We start from the raw sequence: 21,128 nt of genomic DNA, 5'->3' as shown, positions 1-21,128 counted from the left end.
CTATCTAAAATCATTAGTAGATCAAGAAACTTGAAGCATTCTTCCAGGCAGATAATTAATTTATCTGGAGGAATTGTTGTCATTGCATACTCTTTCCTACAAATGGACACTCTTACATGACTCTTGGGGTTGATATGAAACTAAGTCAAGAAAGTAAAACAGGGATTCTGCAGACCTGGTTTCTCTATCAGAATAAGTGGATAGGGAAGAATTAGCCACCCTTTCCTATTTGTCTTCTAGACTTCAAGCTCTCAGGTATTTTCATCACCATTAATATTGATTTCCTTGGGGGAAAGTTGTTGCAAACTACAAGACATAAGAGGCCACTATACCATCTGTAACCCAGATCTCCCCAATACAATTTTACTTAAGAGAGGTTGTTTCCAACAAACAGAGAAAACAAATGGAAAAAAATCTGGAGAATATTGTCAATCACTTAGCAAAACTACCACAGTCAAGAGTAAAGTGGATAATTGAAATATATTTAAATTCCTGAAATTTTTGTTACAGTCTAGAATAACTTTAAATAGAACTATTATCTGTTCTTGTCAACCCTTTGCCATAAGCCACTGTAATTAGATATAGGAAAGAAGAACATTTAAGAAAACATTTGAGTTTTTATTTTTTTAAAGACAGACAAGTCACTGAGTAATTTTAAGTTCCAGGTTCAATTTGCATTCAAAAAGGGTCTTTCACCTTCTGTTTCTTTATTGCCTGATAGTGAGTCTTGCCTTGATTTGTTTCTAAAGTAAAGTTGCATTCATTTGAGCCAGTGATGCCTTGCAGCCAGTCCCTGCCAAATGTAATTTACTCAGGAACTGCTGACCCTGTTGACTGGGGCTAGAGATGTTTATCATGAAAGGGGTTCCGTGTGTGACCATTGTATTCACACTCTACTGGAAGTGTTGATGCTGACTTCAGAAGTAACCTCAGATAACACTGGATTCTTCTGGATCTAAATAGTGGCCTATCCAAAATTTTCAGCAAAAGAATCTGTGGCAGAAACTACAAGTTGCCTTTCCAAACTCCATTCCCCCTTTTACTTTACTAACAGAAATTACATTTCTCAGCATCCCTAGAAGACAGGGGTGAACAATTATTTGTAAGCAGAAGTTGGTGTGAAGGGCTTCTGGGAAAGCTCTTAAGGAGACTGACTTGGCCAGGTGTAATAGAAAGAATCCTGAAACGAGACTCAGGAGACAAGGGTTTTAGTATAGATTTCGTTACTAACTTCCCGTGTGAACTTGTCAAGTAACTTTCCCTCTGCACCTCCAATTTTCCCATATAAGTGAGATAGTTGAATTACATATCTGAGGTCCTTTCCAAATTTAGGATCCCTATGCTTTCTCTTCCAGTTGCAAAGTACCAAGGAGATAAAAACAAAGGCGTGAAATGGCTGTGAGCAATTCATGAGATGAAGCTTTACTATTTCCTGTTCCTTTACCCTCCAGTAAATCAAAAAATCACTCAGTATTAGTTTACATAGTTTACACTGACATATAGTTTACATTATATATTCACTTTTAACAACTTTATTGAGATATAATTCAAATACTATGCCTTCTCCTTGCTCTTCCCAGCCTGGAAACCACTTATCTACTTTCTGTCTCTATAGATTTGCCTATATTGGACATTTCTCATTCAATAGAATGATACAATGTCTAGTGTTTGTGACTGGCTTCTTTCATTTTCCATAATATTTTTAAGGTTAATGTGCTATAGCATGAATCAATAATTTATTCTTTTTATGGCTAAATAATATTCCATGGTATGGATATATCACATTTGCTTATCCATTTATCAGATGATGCACATGTGGGTAGTTTTTACTTTTTGGCTGTTATAAATGATGCTGCTATGAACATTTGTGTAAGATTCCTTTTTAACAAGTATCTGCTTATATGCCAGGTACTGTGCTTGGTGAATAAGATAGACACAGTCCCTGCCCTCATGGAACTTACAATCTAATGTAGCAGAAAAACATCGAACAAGTTATGAAATGGGTGCTGAGTGGGAAAAAGGTAAAGTGCAATGTTCTATGGAACACAAAATAGGTAGACTAACCTAGTCTGGGGCAAGTGTTGGCTAGGGAAGGCTTCCTGGTACAAGATATTTAAAGTAAAACCAGAAATGGAGGAGGAGAGAGAGAAAGAGCATGCATGAAGGCACTGAGATAGGAAGCCCAGTATATTTGTAGAGAGAAGAAGGGAGAGTAAATGGGAGAAACATACAAGATGAAGTTGAAGAATGATAATGATATGGGATCTTTATTCTAAGGGTAATATGGACCTATTAAGGAGTTCTAAGCAAGACCATGAAATTATTCAATTTACATTTGTAAAAGATCATTCAGGCTAATGGAGTAGGCGTGAGGGGAAAGAATGCATGTGCCAGATTCAATTAAGAGAATGTTTCAGTGGTCTAGCACAGACACAGTTGAGGCTTAGATTAGGATGATGGCAGAGAAAAAGAAGAGATTTTAACATAGTCAAGATATATTTTGGTACAAAAAATAATAGAACTTGCTGATGGATTAGATTGGAGAGGGATGAAGAAGAGTACTGTCAAGGGTGATGCCTAGATTTCTGGCTTAAACAAATGGGTGGATGGTCTTGCCCTTTATTGAAATGAGGAAAATTGGAGGAGTAGCAGAAAGGGTTGGAGAAGGGAGATTAGTTGATGAGTTCATCTTGTGCCATGTTGAGCTTAAGATGCTTGTAGGATAAGGACAAGCAGATGCAGATGTTGACAAGTCAGCTGATTATATGGGTTTGAAGACCAAGAGAGCGGGGGAAAAGATGAATAGATCTGGGTCCCATTCTGTATAGCTGGTAATTGAAGCTTAGGGAGGGTAGACTGGTAAGAAGAAAAGAGGGTATAAGAGCAAGCCTGGAGGACTTCTGCCATATAAATTGTAGATAATAGAGGAGGGACACAATAAAGAGACTGAGAAAGAACAGCTATAAAGGAAACCAGGAAAGTATGTCACAGAAGCCCAAGGAAGACATTGTACAAGAAGGTGAGAGTGGTGAACAAGGAGAATACTGCTGAAAAGTCACATAAAATGAGGATTCTGAAGTGACCATTGGATTTGTTGACAATAAAGTCAATGATAAGTTCAATAAAAGACAATATTGGTGACATTGTAGGGGCTGGGAGAATGGGACGCCAGTTATGACTTTTTACGTCTTTCTAAATATTCTCAGAGAATGAGTGCTTTAAAAGCAGAGTCCGTTGTGTCTTCTGCTGAATGAATGAAAGACTTAACAACTGGCTAATTCTTGAACTCAGCTGCTTTCTCATTTTCTAGTTCATTTAATATTCCCAGCAACACAGTTGTTAAGTGACTCACCCAAGATCACTTAACTGGTCAATGGCAAAGCCCTGACTCAAACTCGAATTTTCTGACTTCCAGTCTGGTGCTTTTCCCAAAGCCCCATAGCTGCATTCCTTTTTCTATCCTTCTCAAGGTATCCACTGCAAGTAAGTACTCTATAAATGCTTTGTGAATGGTTTTCTCATTAACATACTGTGTTAAATGTAAGATAAGGAATGAACTTTTACAACTAGTCCTAAAATAGACAGCTTGGCACCATCTGGTCTTAACATTCTGTACAATGAATAGCTAAGTGATAAAGAGGAGGGGATAAATGGTGGCAAATAACCCCTGTGGTTGGAAATGCTTACTGAGAAAAGAAATGGCATTAGAGTTAGTCTGTACCCTCTTAGATTGGACACTCCTTGAGGGCAGGGGATGCATCTCATGCATCTTTCCTGTGCCTAGCAGAGTGCTTGACCCAGAAGGAGGGCACAGTAAGTGTTTACTAGATCACATGGTATAGGATAAGGAAACAAGTTTTAATTTTCTGATCTTTCCTCCTATATAATAATTATTATCATTTACTATTATGCCAGCCACTGTTCTAAACCATTTATTCATATAATATCATTTAGTATTTACAAAATCTCTAGGTTGTAAGTACTATTATTAGCCCCATTTTATAGATGGGACAACTGAGACTCAGAAATATAAAATGACTTCTCCATGGCTACAAAGCTACCAGAAGGAAGATCCAGGCTTCGAACTCAGGAGAATGACTCCAGAGGCCAAGCTCTTAACCAAGAATACTTTCTGTCATCTGCACTTAGTTTTTGTATGTCACCATCTTTATTCTTTTCTAGGAGACAGCTACACTGAGAAATGAACTGGTGACAAACAGTTGGTGCCATTACCTTTTTATATTTCTTTATTCCAGGCATTTTTATATTTCTAAATTTAATAAAAATCATATACAAATATTTTTAAAGAGCAAAGGATGGGAATTTAATGCTTTAAGTTCCCAGAAATCCACATCAAAGAGGAAGCTTCTTACTCACTATATCTGCACTGGTCAAAATTTAGTGAGCTCATTTTGTCTAGCTGTCTTTACACCTTTATTTTGGGTCTTTGGGGCCAGTTCTCTTCCATAAAGGGGATATGAATTTATTTTGAGGACTATAAAGCTGAGCATAGGTTTTCAGGCTGAGGACACCCAGATTCTTCTTTGCTCAGGCCACTTCTCTCTTCCTCAATAGGAAATACAGAGTTGGAGGCTGCCTGCATATATACAGTCATCATGTATATTCCTTTGGGTTCAAGGTGTTAAAACTACAAGGAGCCTTTAATATTTGTAGGCCCATTCAGAAAGCAAACCTTTCTAGGAGGAATTAAATTTGAAAGGCACTGAGACAAGGGGGGAGATAACATGGCTATGTCAAAGAAAACTGCACTGAAAGTCAGGAGGCCTAGCTCTGGCATTAGATCTCTCATGAAAGTCTGTGTAACCTTGAGCAACTAATTTTCCCTTTCTGGTTCTAGTTTTTTCCTCTGTACTCAAACTAAACTAATGAGCCTAAACGGCAGTAAAGTAAGTCAGAAGTATACTATCTTGCATTCTCTTATTGCACAGATAAAGCCCAAGCAGCTCTCACAGCCCAAGGCAAGCGAGCCTAGGCTCTGAAAACAGACACTGGAATTAACTCTGGACTCGGTCACCTCCTGGCCATATGACCTTGAATGAGTCACTTCGTCTCTCTTATCCTCAGACTTCTTATGTATAAAAAGGCAATAGTAATAGTACCTACCCCCCAGAATTGCTATGAGGATTCAACATCACAAACCACAAAGGGAATCTAGCATGCTGCCTTTACATAGTAAGCGCTCAGTAAAGCATTATCATAATTGTTAGTAGTAGTGTCTTTATTTGATTCTGATTCCTAAGTCTGTAACCATTCCAGAGGCTCATATCCTTATCTATGGGATAGGTATAATAATTTCTGTACTTCCCACCTAACAGGGTGAACATGAAGATAATATAAAATTCATCCATTCAATAACCTAACTGCTAGTTGTTAAGCACTGTGCAAGACCCTGCAGATAGAGCTGTGAAGAAGACAGGCGAAGTTCTTGCTCTCATGGAGCTGTGAGTAGAGTTGGAGGAAACAGAAAATAAATACACAGATGAAGAATTAAGATCATTTCAAGTAGTGAAAAGTGCTAGAGAGTGGCAGGATCCATCCCTGCCTTGAAGCAAGAAGATGAAGTCACTTTCACAGTGTCTGTTGCATGGTCCATATTCAAGGCAATTATCACAACTTTTTATTATTGTATTTATTTCCTTGCATATCTGTGTGTCTCAACCACTGAGATGTGAATTCCAGAAGAATGGATCATGTCTGTTTCATTCATCAATGAAAACTAAGGCCCTAATAGAGCCCAAGGTGACTAGTCAATAAATGTGGAATACACATGCGTGTTCACATGTGCACACACATTTATACATGCACTCACACACACGAATGCATATATGTAGGTGCATGTTCATAACTAGAAAAGATATGGTGAAACTTTAGAACATGAAGTATAAGGCAAGATCCAACAAACTTCCAAGAAGCACACGTTATTTATAAAGGTGTAAGCATTATATAGGTATCAAACTCATTAGTAACACTAGAGTAATATAATCAAACATTGGGAAATCTGTTATAAAATAAATACCAAGTCATATACAATGGGAATTTCATATCAGGTAATTTTTTTTTAAAGATTGGCACCTGAGCTAACAACTGTTGCCAATCTTTTTTTTTTCTGCTTTTTCTCCCCAAATTCCCCCAGTACATAGTTGTATATTTTAGTGGTCCCTCTAGTTGTGGCACATGGGACGCCGCCTCAACATGGCCTGATGAGTGGTGCCACGTCTGCGCCCAGGATCCGAACCCTGGGCCACCGAAGTGGAGCGCGCGAACTTAACCACTCTGTCACGGGGCCGGCCCTAGGTAAGTGTTATTTATAGACCATTCAATAGTTTCACTACATGAAATAAATATTAAATATTGTTGTAGTTTAAAATTTTTGCTAAATAAGAAAGAGAGTAGTCAGATGTGGCAATGCCTTAATTTGTGTGAGAAAAATCATTTTCAACTTAGAACTATATTCAATCAAGCACAAGGCAAAATCATATTTTAGTCATGCAAAAAAAGAAAGCACTTGGGAAACAATGTTTGTTGGTTGAATAAATGAATAAACAATGAAAGAATGAGTAAATCTTCCTTTTCTGGTCCCCTAGCACCATTGGTCATTGCCCAGGGACCAGTGAGTTGTTGCTATCTCCTGACTGCTCCAGAGTCCAGCGAAGGGCTCCAGCCCTTTTTTGCTCATGACAGGCTATTCATATTTGTATCCACTGTCTATCCAGCTATACTCATCAGATTTCAAAATAAATTTGCTCCCAAATTCCCAATTCTTATATTCTTTTAATTTAATTTTTAGATATTATACCAGTCCTGCCTACACACACACACATGCATGCAACAGTAACAAAACAACTCTCTCCCTCAGCTCCCTCACTAGAGTTTTTCTGAACTTTAGTAGCAGATGATGACTCTTAATTATTCCTCTGTTTGTGGAGATACAATAGTTATAGCCAATGACATCTTTCATGGCACAAGACCCTTTTCTGGGCCTATAGCTGGTGCTACCAGGCAGGTCTCAGAAGGAGCTTATAGTTCTGCCCAGCCTGCAACTCTCAGCTGCACTACAACCCACCAATGAAGACAGAGGACCTGAAGTCAGACTCTTCTCTGACAGAAATCTTGTTTGCCAACTTCTCACTATAGCCATCACAGTTACTGGAGCTGCCTGGTAACTTCTAGTGATTACAGTCATCCCTGCAGGAAAATTAGCCACCACAGCAGACTTCCACTGACCTGCACAAAAGAATTAACGATTTGTCTTTTCTTAAGGAATCAGTAACTTTCTTAATCTTCCTGTACACCCTTAGGATGGCAGAAATAATCTTCCTAGGTCACTCTGTCCTCCCTCAGGTTTTAAAGACTTGTCTGTGCTGCTGCTGCTGGTTTGTAAATCTCTGTCTTATAATCGTAGGAGACACTCACTCTCTTAAGTGCCTTTCTTGGTCCCAGCACCCCTGTTCTGCTTTGTCCACCATCAAGTTGTAAAGATGAGTGTACACACCCAGTTGAACATATTCATGTACCCATGGGCCCCAAATCCACATGTGTTCACACATACACATTTATTAACATTAGTGGACCGTGGGGGTTTTCTGGCTTTGCTATAAACTCTGGATTGAACAACTGCGGGGGAAAGTTATGGAGATCATCTCATTACATGAACACTTGCATACCGAGTTCGTTAGTCTAGCAGTGTAATTAGTCTTCTCTGTGACTAATGAAAGAAGATGGCATAGGTTTATAATGTAAATATTGATGCAAGAAGATTAATAACAGGCTTCCTAGCTGTTTTTCTTCCTCATAGATGGGAAACCAGAGCCAACAGGGCTTTCTCGATACCCCCAGAAATCAGAAAGTGTGTGAGACTAAGTAGAGACACCTCAGAAAGAGGTCAAAGGAAATTATCAACTTCTTTTAAGGCCCACTTGACATCAAATGTGAGACTCCATCATGGAGAGAGAGCAGACTGATTTGGTAAGTTGATGTGGTTGTGGCTGAGAGGAGGCAGAGGGAACTTAAAGGGCATTCATCTAATAAGTTAAAAATATTGAGTGCCAACCCCATGCTTGGCACTGTTCTGGGCACCAAAGACATCTAATTCGCATCTCAAAATAATGTCTACAAGGTATCAAACTAAACATGTTTAAAACTGCACTCAGGATTCCTCCACCCCAGAATCTCTCTCAGTCTTCCTCATCACAGTAAACAGCAACTTCATCCTTTCATTTTCTCAGGGCGCAAACCACAAGCTCTCATCTTTGCTCTCTTTCTTTCATACCTCTCATTCCAAACCATCAAAAAATATTGTTAGCTATGCTTTTAAAATATATGCCGACTCTACCCTTACCACTTCTCACCATCTCCACGGCTACCACCAGGTCCGTATCTCCATCATCTCCTACTCTGTATTATTGCAATAGCCTATTAATTAGTCTCTCTCCTTCTACCCTTGCCCTCCTACTGTCTATTCTTCATCCTGAAGCCAGATCGATGCTTCTAAAACATATAAGTCATGTCACTTCTCCATTCAAATTGAGCCACTTGAACTCCATGTAACTCTGAAGAAACTCCGCAGGCCTCATCATGACTACTACGGCCTACATGATCTGGCCACCTCGCCCCCCACGTTGTCTACTCTGACCTTGCCTCTTGCCACTCCCAGGCTCACTCATTCCCTTCACTCCAGTCACACTGGCTTCCTTGTGGTTCTTTGAATATACTATGCTTGTCCCACATCTGGGCATTTGTATTTGATCTTCCCCCAAAAATACAGATGGCTCCAACACATACCTTCATGTCTTTACTCAAATATCCCCTTGTCATTGAGGCCTTTCATGACATGCTTATTTAAAATTGCCACACACACACACCCCGCCCTCACCACTACCATAGGGCATTCATTATCCTCCATTCCTGCTTTTCACCATCTGGTATATGATATAGTTCACTATTCATTTTCTTTTTGTCTATCCAAACCTAGTAGAAAATAAGCTTCAAGAGGGCAGTGATTTTTATCTATATTATGTAATGCGGTATCTTCAGGGGCTCTAGAACAGTGCCTGGCACATAGTAGGTCCTCGATAAATATTTACTGAATGAATGAGTGATGAACAAGGACCTTGCTCTCATGAACACTACATTCTGGTAAGGGGAAACAGACTACAGACAAACAAACAAACAAAAAAACAAAACTAGGACCTTTAAGTGATAAGTACTATGCAAAGAATTTAAACAGGCTGATGAGTAGGTAGTGTCTAGGTGGTTCTTTCAGAGTTGCTGGTCCAGAAGGCCTCTCTGATGAGGCAAAACAACAAGGAGCCAAGCCACATAAAGATCAGTGGGAATGCTGTTCTACGCAGAGGAAATACCTTGTGCAAAGGCTGTAGGGCAGGACATGTTTATGTGATTTCAGTAAGAGCAAGCAGGAAGGCCCAGCTGGGGCTCAGTGAGAAAGTGGAGGAGTGGTAGAATAAACCGTCTAAGAGGGAAGATGGGTCAGATCATATAAGGCTTTGTAGACCAGGGAAAGACCTTTGGGTTGTATTTTAAGTGTGAAGGGGAGCCACTGGAAGCTTTTAAATAAGAAGATACCTTGATAGGATTTATGTTTTAAGATTACACTTGCTGCACTGCTGACGGTGAATTTGGGCAAAAGGTGAAAGTGACTTGCATTATAGCAGTGGTGAGGAGGGCGAAAAGTCAGGGGGGATTTGAGCTTTATTTTGGGGATAATAAGAACTAACATTCATTGAATGCTATCTATGTTTCAGGTACTGCTCCAAGCATTTTACATGGATTAATTTGTCTAATCTTCATGACTACCTTACGAGATGGGTACCATCATTATCTCCATTTTACAGATGAAGATACTGAGACAGAGAGAGGTTTGGTAACCTGTGATTCCATGATTCAAACCTAGGCCATGCGACTCCAGAGCCTGTCTTCCTAATGACCACAGTACACTGTCTCACAAAGTAGAAAAAGAAGATGATTAGGTCCTTTGAATCATCCACCTGCCTTTCTGAAACCATACCATTGAAGCAGTAATGCCTAATTCTTTTCAAGTAGGCTAGATAGAAGGTCATAATCACTAAGGCTGTTGAAACGGCACAGTCATTGCCTAAGCTGGAGGGAAAGACAACTATCACCACACATATTCATGCTCAGACAACCACCGATACATTTACACATGCAGTATACCAGTTATACAAATATCTGAATATGCCTAAGATCATAAATGTTTAATATTACCCAGACCAAGTAATACTGGTGATGGCTTATGTGAAAATGGAGTCAGAATGACCCCCCAAAATGTTACCCCCAAAAGATATCAGAAAGATTCTACATGCCACTTATTCTAAAATGGGGCTAATCATTAAAATGCAGCATCCTCAGGCATGAAGGTGTACTAGTCAACTAGCATTTGGCATCATCTGGCATAGATGCTAAGTAAACTCTTGTGCTTACTTTAGGCTTTTCCTGCCCTTGCTGATATGAAAAGGCCTTGGTTTTTTAAACTTGACTTATCCAAGTTTAATGAGGTAGGGCCAAGTAAACTCTATCTAGATTTAAAACCTAATCTTCTGGGAGCCCAGTGGAGCTTAAGTCTGTGTTGAAGGCATTTTCACTACAAAGCCAATTAATCACATGCTCATAGTGGAGGGAAAGGGGCAGTTACTCATTCCCTAAGTTGAGTATAATTACACTAAATCGGGTTATGAAAACTGTGAGCACATTTAGGCTGGGACCCTTGCATCAGACATAAGTAATGTCCCTGTCTATGTGACATATACGTAGGAAGGCCCACAGAGCTAAGAATAAATTGGCACCAGCAAGTGCTCTTTAAATGCACGTTTAAGGAGAGTGGAATTGGCATTCAGCCATTCTTCTAGGAGCGCTAGCACCTCAGCAATTCAAACTTCACAGAATCCTATACCTGAAGAGATCTGCTCCAGGCCCCCTGCCTTCCAGCTGATGATACCTTTACCATCCAGAATAAATATGTCACTTGTTGAGGTTCTCCAGTCTCCTTTATTTAATCTTTCTGATATTTGTAAAACCAGCAATCCAGAATTCCTTTCTATTAAGAATACCTCTCCAACAGGGGCCTGTCATCAACCCCCTTCTGGCATTCACTAATTACCAGCATTCACTAACAACCAAAACAGCCTATTCTTGATCATTATTACCAGCCACTCTTCAGGCCATGTTCAATGAGGACTAGTTCTCACCAAATCAAACAAGCATCCAGGAAGCTGAGAATGGGACTGGTAGCAAGCTGTATTACACTACTGGGGGCTTTCTTTGGCTGGGGCATGTTGTCTGATCCTCTAGACCCCAAACTGAAGTCACCCAGACCTCACACTCCATCCCTGAGAAGGAATCCCTTTATCCATTATTTACTCATGTCTTTAGGCTTTATGATGTACAGAAGGCCATAGAGAGCTTCCAGAATGTTTCCTGGCTTTGGTTTGAATAGCAATATTAAGGTTACAGAAAACTTCAGCTAGATAAGGTATGCTCTTGTAGCACTTAAAAAATGTGATTAATGAATTATGTGTGTGACTCTTTGTTTAATATTGCCTCCCTTTTTAGACTATAAGTTTTCTCAGGGGCCACAACATTCTTGTATGTACATGGCTGCACCCCTGATGCATCATACAATGCCTGACTGAGTATTTGCTCAATAAATGTTTGCTGAATGAATATACAAAAACTGAGGCAATGCACAGAGAACAAAGTTGGCTTTGTCATACGTCTTCCAAACCACACTTTCACCATCTTAAACTTACCCAAAGTTTTCTTCTATAACATGATTTTTTGCCAGTCAGTCATTCCAGTCACATCAAAGGAACACAGAACAAGCCATAATTGAAAATGGACAACTTCCCAAATCAAATGCGACTCTGACCCAAATCAGGAGGGGAAGAAACAGTAATTCGTTCTGGCACCTTAATTAATTATCACACAGATTGCTTATTGATTTTCTTGTATTCAGTCTGATGTTTTATGAAGCACACTCCTTTCAAACAAAGTGCAGACAGCATAAGGAAGGCCTGCAGATTAAAATATACCTAAATATTTAGGAACACAAGATCACAGATTTTCCTAGGAGTCATTTCAAATTGTGCCCAGGCAGACACCCTGTTAAGTACTTGAAAATATATTTTCTTTACTTAGGTGACCAAATTTCTGTGACTCTGAGGCAAGACAAAAAATGTTTCAAAGCAAAAGATGACCCAAGGGCATTTTTCCCGGCAGGTTATGACCAGTAGTAGGATCAAGTAGGGAATCCAGCCAAGAACTATCGGTAGAACCAGAGAGGAGATGGGTGAGGTCAGAAAGCAAGAGACTGACCAAGAAAAGTAGGTAAGCCTAGTTATGAAAATCCTGCCTTGAAAGTAAAAATGAAAGAATTATAAGCTGTGCTTCATCAAGGAAACAGAATAGAAAAGAGACAGAGAGAGAAACTGAGAATAAGGATTGAGGGCAGGAGGCAGAAGGAGGAAATTGAAGGAGTCAGTAAAGGATAAAAATTCTCTAAGAGATATATGGGAGCATCGTACCATTAAAATTCAGAATTGTCCAGCCTTAAAAAGGACATTTTGCCTCTCAGGGGCCTCAATGAAGGGGTAGACACTCCTACCACATGCTGTATCAGAAGTCTTTTTCACATATCTTCTGTCTGGAACGAGCTTTGTGTTTCATTCTTGGAGAAAGTGAGAGGGACAAAATGAAGATACTAGAGCCCTTTTTCCCTATATGACACAGGGTATATTTTCCAGTTCTGTTCCCCACATAGTTCCAGGCATACAATCACATGTCTCAAACATAACCCAGACTAGGAGATTCTGTAGGAACTTTACCAATACTAAAATTTTGTGCTGGAGACCCTACTTAAATTGCTTCTATTTCTATCAAGTCAGTTTGTGTGTGGGGCAGGAGAAGGATTAAGCTATGAGGAAGTACCTGGAGTCAGGGGAGTGGAAGGGGGGAGGGGAAAAGATTACTGAGAATTCAGAGAACCATAAAATAGCATATTTTTCAATTACAGTTAATTACTACTACACAACAAACAGCATATGCATGTCAGACTTTCAACCTTTAATGGGGTGTGCAACTGAATACATAGGCTTTTGTGTCATCTTAAGCACGGAAATTTTATAAAGTGGAGGTAAACAGATATGCAATTCCAGCTAAACTTGAATGCTGCTCAACCTTGGGGCTGAGGTTTCACCTCAGTTGACCTTGGAGGTGTACAACTACTGTATTTTGATCCCTACTGTCCCTCCTGGAAATAAGACATCCTTGTTCACCTCTGTTCTAAAGGAAGAAAGGTCCACAGTCTGTATTAGTCTGGAGCTGGGCCAATATCCTGAGGGTACCCTGGCACCTTTAAGCTGGTACAGCTTGTAAATGACTGGCTAGACAGCTTAAAGTATCCCAGAGACACCTGACAAGAATTGGGGAAGGTGACAGATTTTTGTATTGTTTGTATATATATTTTTTTCTGAGTCAGAGCAGGTTTTAATGTTTCTTCTCAAATAGATCTTAGGATTAAAGGTAACTTTTTATTGATATAGAATTTAAAAACTATAAAATTCACCATTTTAAATTGTAAAATTCAGCAGTTTTAGTACATTCACAAGGTTGTGAACCCATCACCACTATTTAATTCCAGAACATTTTCATTACCCCAAAAAGAAACCTTACATCGATTAGGCAGTCACTCCCTATTCCCTCTGCTCCCCCCAGCCCTCGGCAACCACTAATCTACTTTCTGTCTTTATGGATTTCACTATTTGGGACATTTCATATAAAAGGAATCATACAATATGTGGCCTTTTGTGTCTGACTTCTTTCACTTAGCACAATGTTTTCAAGGTTCATCCATGTTGTAGCATGTATAAGGTATTTTATTCCTTTTGATGGTTGAATAATACTCGATTGTGTGGATATAATGCACTTTTCTCCTATTCAGCAATTAATGGACATTTGAGTTCTTTCCACTTTTTGACTGTTATGAATAATGCTGCTATGATCATTCACGTACAAGTGTTTGCATGGACATATGTTTTCATTTCTCTTGGGTATGTATCCAAGAATGTAATTACTGAGTCATATGGTAACTCTCGGTTTAGTTTTTTAAGTAACCGCCAAACTATTTTCCATAATGCCTGTACCATCTTACATTCCCATCACCAATGTATTAGGCTTTCAGTTTCTCCATATCCTCATCAACATTTGTGTTTTTCCTTTTTTAAAAAATTATAGTCATTCTAAGTGATGTGAAGTGGTATCTCAAAGTGGTTTAGATTTGCATTTCCCTAATGACTGATAACATTGAGCATTTTTTCATGTGTTTATTGGCCATTGTATATCTTCTTTGGAGAAATGGCTATTTGAATCCTTTGCCTTTTTAAAAATTATGTTGTTCACCTTTTTATTGTTGATTTGTAAGAGTTCTTGATATGTTCTACATATATGATTTGCAATTTTTTCTCCCATTATATGAGTTGTCTTTTCAATTTCTTGATAGTGTCCTTTGATGCAAAAAAGTTCTTCATTTTGCTGAAGTCTATTATCCAGTTTCTCTTTGGTTGCTTGTGCTTTTGATGTCATATCTAAGAAAACATTGCCTAATCCAAGGTCACAAAGATTTACACCTGTATTTTCTTCTAAGAGTTTTATAGTTTTAGCTGTTTTATATATATATATATATATATATATATATATACATACACATACATATGTATCTGACCCATTTTGGGTTAAGTTTTTGTACGTGGTGTGAGGTGGGGGTCCAAGTTCAGTCTTTCACATGTAGATATCCAGTTGTTCTAGAACCCGTTTGTTGAAAAGACTATTCATTCCCCACTGAACAGTTTTGACACCCTTGTCAAAAAACAATTGATCAAAGATATATGGGGTTTCTTCTGGACTTTTAATTCTATTCCATTGATCTTTATGTCTACCCTTATGCCAATACCACATAGTCTTAATTACTGCAATTTTATAATATTAATAAAATAAAGAGGGGGAAAACGCCATGCAATCATCTCAACATATACAGAAAAATCATTTGACAAAACCCAACACTCTTTCATGACAAAACCACTAAATAAACTAAGAATACAAAGGAACTTCCTCAACTTGATGAAGGTAATCTATGAAAACCCAGGGCTTAGTGCTTCAAGACTGAAACATTTTCCCTGAAGATCATGAACAAGACAAGAATCTCTACTTTTTCTATTTCTATTCAACATTATACTGGAGGTACAGGGTATTAGGTAGAGCAATAAGGCAAGAAAATGAAATTTTAAAAAATCCAGATTGGGAAAGAAAGAAAACCATTTCCAAATGGTATGATCTTGTATATAGAAAATCCTCAGGAATCCACTAAATATCTATTCAAGATGACAAATTAATGCAGCAAAGTTGCAAAATACAAGATCAATATACAAGAATATACAATAGCAACGTAAAATCTAAAAATTAAATTAAGAAAACAATGCCATTAATAATAGCATGAAAAAGAATAAAATGCTTAGAAATAAATTTAACCAAGAAAGTGTAAGACTTATAAATTGAATACTATAAATCATCATTTAAAGTAATTAAAGAAGACCTAAATAAAAGGAAAGACATACTATATTCATGGATTAGAAGACTTAATGTTGTTAAAACGGCAATACTCCACAAAGTGATCTACAGACTCAATGCAATCCCTATCAAAATTCCAACTTCTCCATGCCTTTTTTTTCGAAATGGACAGGTTAATTTAAAAATTCACATGAAATTACAGGTGACTCTGAATAATCAAAGGAATTTTGAAAAGGAAGAACAAAGTTGGAGGAATCACACTTCCTGATTTCAAAACTTACTAAAAACCCACAGTAATCAAAACAATGTGATTCTGGCACAAAGATAGACACATAGACCAATGCAATAGAATTGAGAGTCCAGGAAAAAAAATACATCTATGGTCAATTGATTTCAACTATGGCACCAAGATCATTCAATGGAGGAAAAACAGTCTCTTCAATGTATGCATATATTTTTTATACATATACATATTGTGCGTGTCTGTGACAAGTGGTTTATATAAAACCATTTTATTAGATCTATCTGTTTATCAAGATGCTCATTATTTAGCCTCTAGAAACAATGGGGAGCAAGAAAAAGTAATACTTTGTAGTAGGTCCTTGACATTACTTGAAAGATATGTGCTATTACCCCTGTTTTATAGATGACAATCATGAGTCTCAGAAATGCTAAGCATTTTTCCTACAGGAAAATGTGTAGCTCACACAACCTGAAAGTGGCATATCCTGGATTCAAACCTGGATGTATGACCCCATAATGCAAGATGTTTCCATTGCACCAAGCAGGATAACAAAACTTTACCAATGTTTTTGTCACACCCGAGGGAAGAGCTCAACACATACTCCAATCTTGCACTATTGCCTACTACCAAATAAGGATTAGAGGCAACACTGACGTCAAAGACCTGGTAGTTTTTGGAAAGCATTTTCGCATTCAATATAGCAAAGGATACACACATAACCCTGTGATACAACCAGGAGTGTAATCTCCATTTTATAGATTAAAACAATACGTATCATCATCATCGACTCACATTTATTGAATGTTTACCTTTTGCCAGACACTGTGCTAAACACTTTATATGCATTATCTTTTTAAGTCACCGTAAATATCCTATGAGATTTGTTCTATTATTAGCACTAGTTGTACAGGTGAGGAAATTGAAGGTCAGAAAAAGTAAATAATTTTCCTGTGGTCACCTAGCTAATAATGGAGTTAGGATTTAAACTCTGGTGTGCCTGGCTCCAAGGCCAGCACTGTTTCTACTGCTAGCCTCTGCAATAGATTAGCTGTAATTTTACATTCTTTCTCCCCTTCCATCAGAAAGATCACAATAAATTGGACTGTATCAAACTCTTTACTTTCCTTTTGTTAATTCTTCCCTAGGCTTTCTCTGTTTATTTAAACTTTAGATGCTCTTCTGTGTGATGTGGCCCTTTGAGTTCTGTTTTCCCACTTCTGAACAGGTGCAGATTACTTCAGAGCCTCAGAGTGTCCCTCCTGCCTTCCTTCCCTGTTTCCCTCTCCTCTTAATACTTGTCGTTTTTCCACCCCCCTTCTCCAGCCCCTAGCACCACACAGGTAAATGAGATGGCTGGCTATATTGTGATTTGAGGAGACCCAGGAAGATAATATAGCTTCACAAACCCCTGCTTGAAATCTCATCAAATAATATTAATTTCTTTTCCTTCATGATTGTTCTATGTTCAAGAGGCTCATATTTAAAAGAAAACGGCCCTAGGAAGAATTGTAAACTTTTATTTAACACTTACAGTGGAATATCTTGAATAGGCCAGGAGAATATAGCTCATTGTGAGTAAAGGGGTGTGTGTGTGCGCGTGTGTACATGTGAGTGTGTTTATAAGCCCTAGTGCACAAGAGAGGAGATTAGTGGAATAGAATACTCTAGACAAACTATCTATCCACATTTGTCCACTTTACTTTTTTCCCAGTGTGGGCCTAGGTTAGCATTCAAGGTATAAAGAAAGGTTCACATTTGAAAGCTGTAGGAAGGAAAAGGTAGGTGAGGGAAGAGTACTATTTCTGCCTTTTTTTTTCCCCTTTTACCTCCAGTCAAGCCCTTCTTTCCTCTATGTTTGAGAGCACATATTTTTATAACACATTAAAACTGCATCATTTATCAGACACACAGGACAAAACATGGAAAATAAAAGCATGGGCACTAGAGGGAGGTTGATTAGAGTTTACATATATTAGCTAAGCAAGCTTTGGCAAGTTCATTGACCTCACTGTACCTCTGTGTAGTAAAGAATTTAAACTTGTTCAAAAAACAGGTCTGGCTTTTTCCTCCAGCTCCTAGAAGATAAGTTTTGTTTGCCTGGGGACTTTGGGCTAGACAGATAGTACCAGTGTGATTTAGACTAGGGTCTAATCTAATGTGATTTAGGCTTTGGGTCACATGGTATCAGTCAACCTGGAAACTGATATCAACCATGTGGGCTATTGATCAGTCATGTCTATGTAATATAGTCTCAATAAAAACTCTAAACACTGAGGCTTGGGTGAGTGCCTCTGCTTGGCAATACTCCACGCATATTGTCACACATCAATGCCAGGAGAGTAATAGGTCCTCACTCCACAGGGAGAGGATAAATAGAAGCTCCAAGTTTGCTACTTCTCCTGCTTTCTGCCCTACATGCTTCCTCCCTTGGCTGATTTTAATTTGTATCCTTTCCCTGTAATAAACCATAAATGTGAATATGATAGCTTTCAGTAAGTTTTGTGAGTGAGTCCTTCTAGTGAATTATCTTACATAAGGGTGGTTTGGGGAACCATCCAAACTTGCTGTTAGTGTCAGAAGTGAGGGAGATCTTGAGGACTGGGCCCTCTAATTTTGTAGTTAGCCCTAATTCTTTGCAACCTTATTTTCCTCATGTCTAAAATGGTGATAATACCTAATACCTATTTGAAAGATAATTATAAGGATGAAATTAAATAAAACATTGAAAGGGCCTAGAACTCATTAGGTTTCTCAATAAAAGGCAGGTATTATTAAGCATACATCATAATCACCATTATCAATAATATTTTTTGTATGGCTTATGAAATACATATGTTGTTTCTTTCACACACGGTCTCAATTCTTCACAAAAATTCTTGGAAATAAGTAATTAATATCTTCATTATGGATGAGAAAGCAGAGGGCTAGCACAATTAAGTGACATTCACTCATTCAGTAGGGAAGTGTTGAGCGCCTACTTCATGTGAGGCATCGTGCCGAGTGTTGGAGATGCAATGGAGAACAAAGAAGAATGGGGTTTTCTCTCTGGTGAGAGAGACAAACATTAAACAAATAAATGTCAAAATACAGAATTAAAATTTTGATAAAGACTATGACAAGACAGAAGATATAATTAAATATAATAATAAGTGACACTGGCACGAGTTGAGACCAGACTTTTGAAGGCTAGTGTTCTGTCTAATGCACTCTATGGCCTAAGATAGGTCAAGTGGGGTGATCAAACTATCTTGGTTTCCTTTGGACTGAGGGGTTTCCTTGACATAGGATTTTCAGTGCTAAACCTGGAACAATCCCGGGCAAACCAGGATGGTTGGTCACCCTAATGTCTAATGTCCAATGACTTGGTTTTTCCTATTCTAAGGCTAATTTCTGTATGTGTGGACTTTGTCAGGCATCACATCTAGTGAGCTAGTAACAGAAGAGAAGCAGAAGGTAGATGACCCAGAAATTGTTAACATCAAAGACCACTTATGGGAAAATCACTGCCAGGGGCTCCTTTGAGATCAGGCTTTCTTTGCAATGAGCTCTAGGACATCTCTGGTAAAGGGTTGCTTCAGTTGAAGAAGAAAGCTAGAGTGTGGTCAGGAAGCACATGCAAGAGTATGTACTTCAGGTTAGTTTCAGAAGGTATGGCTCTCACTTATGCTTTTATTAAAGTAAAAGTTTTTATCTTAAAATCACCTGCTGTTCCAAAAGTAGCTAATTTATATAAGTCACACACAGACACAGTTGGGGAGCAAAACAGAGCTTTCAACCAACAAAGGCAATTGCCACTAAAGCAGAGTTGAACAGTTCCCCTAAGTATCTAGGGCCAGCTGGATCCTGAGCTCTTATGGTTCATGTTAAAAAAACAAAAGAATTTTTACATTCATGGAGCCAGAATCATGCACAGCTAATTAGGAATGGGAGTTGAAACCAGTAAGACCCCAGAGTGTACCTGGGAGAGAGTAATGGTTTTGGAAGTGGGGAAGAAGCACAAAGATGTAGCAGCAAATATTACAGGGCAGAGCCTTGGGATTGGAAGAAGTCTCATACCTGAGACAAGGCCACATCCTGTTATCTGGGGATTAGCCCCAATTTTTATATTGTCCACCAATTGATTTTTCCCTAGGACAATCATCCAGATCTGTACTTAATAGGCTCTAAGAGAAGCTGAGGCAACCTCAGGGGCCTGCCATCCTGTATTTACAGACCTTTTAAGGAAAGTGTCCTGAAAGAGTTCTTTCTCACATAAGTTGCTATGACTTGTGTTGAGTGAAACCAACCCTGCTACCCTGGCCACAAATGATTGGACCAGAAATTTATGCATGAATGGGGAAGGAAGACGGCAAATATTTGTGTCATTTTTACTGCATCACTTCAGCTTTGGGTGGCCTGCACCTCACCAAAGTGAATGAGGAGCCTAGAGGTTATCCGTTTGGGTGTTTGAATAAGACAAACTGTCCACTCCAGGCTGAGAGTTAATTATTCCTCCCCTTCCTTCTCCTCTTCTTCTCTTCACTTTACCCTCTCCCCTCTACTTTTTTTTCCTTTTTTTTTTCAAAGATTGGCACCTGAGCTAACATCTGTTGCCAATCTTCTTTTTTTTCTTCTTCTTCTTCTCCCCAAAGCCCCCCAGTACATAGTTGTATATTCTAGTTGTAGGTCCTTCTGGCTCTGCTATGTGGGATGCTGCCTCAGCAAGGCTTAATGAGTGGTGCTAGGTCCACGCCCAGTGAAACCTGGGCCACCAAATTGGAGCCCGCAAACTTGATCACTCGGCTGTGGGGCCAACCCCACTCTCTACTGTTTTAATAAGACAAAATGCAACAAAATCTGATAATGAATGATAGTAAGGAGGTGACAATCATTAATGACTTTTTTCAAAACACTTTCTGGGATATTAACTCTTATTGCTTTTCCTAAAACTAAGAAGACAGTATAGAGTAGTAGCAATTAAGAGATTGGACTTTTGGAATTAAACAAACAACAGTGCAACTTCTTACTCACCGTGGGACCTTAGATAAGTCATTTAATCTTCCTAAGCCTCAATTTCATCATCTGTAAAAGTGAGGATTAGATGAAGTACTGGGTGTAAAATGCTTGAAGAGTGCCTGGAGCACAATAAACCCGTCAGCATACTCAACACTGGCTATTGTTTTCACTATTCTGTTATGATTCCCTCTACTGCCATTACTACTACTAATAACACTCTTGACAGACAGTAGGGGTCTGATAAAATGGTCTCAAAACAAGTAAGCTTTGTGGA

At 38.7% G+C, this 21,128-nt stretch overlaps 1 protein-coding gene across 1 annotated transcript in view; it reads right to left on the bottom strand.

Annotated features, from left to right (window-relative positions):
* The window catches only part of IL1RAPL2 (interleukin 1 receptor accessory protein like 2), a 969,995-nt gene that overhangs the window by 551,047 nt on the left and 397,820 nt on the right, over positions 1–21,128 (bottom strand). The gene's annotated exons all lie outside the window — the stretch shown is intronic.

This window comes from Equus caballus, chromosome X, assembly GCF_041296265.1.
Source record: "Equus caballus isolate H_3958 breed thoroughbred chromosome X, TB-T2T, whole genome shotgun sequence".
Lineage (NCBI taxonomy): Eukaryota > Metazoa > Chordata > Mammalia > Perissodactyla > Equidae > Equus > Equus caballus.
Note: the sequence above shows the minus strand (reverse complement) of the source record. Positions and strands in the feature narration are given on the sequence as shown.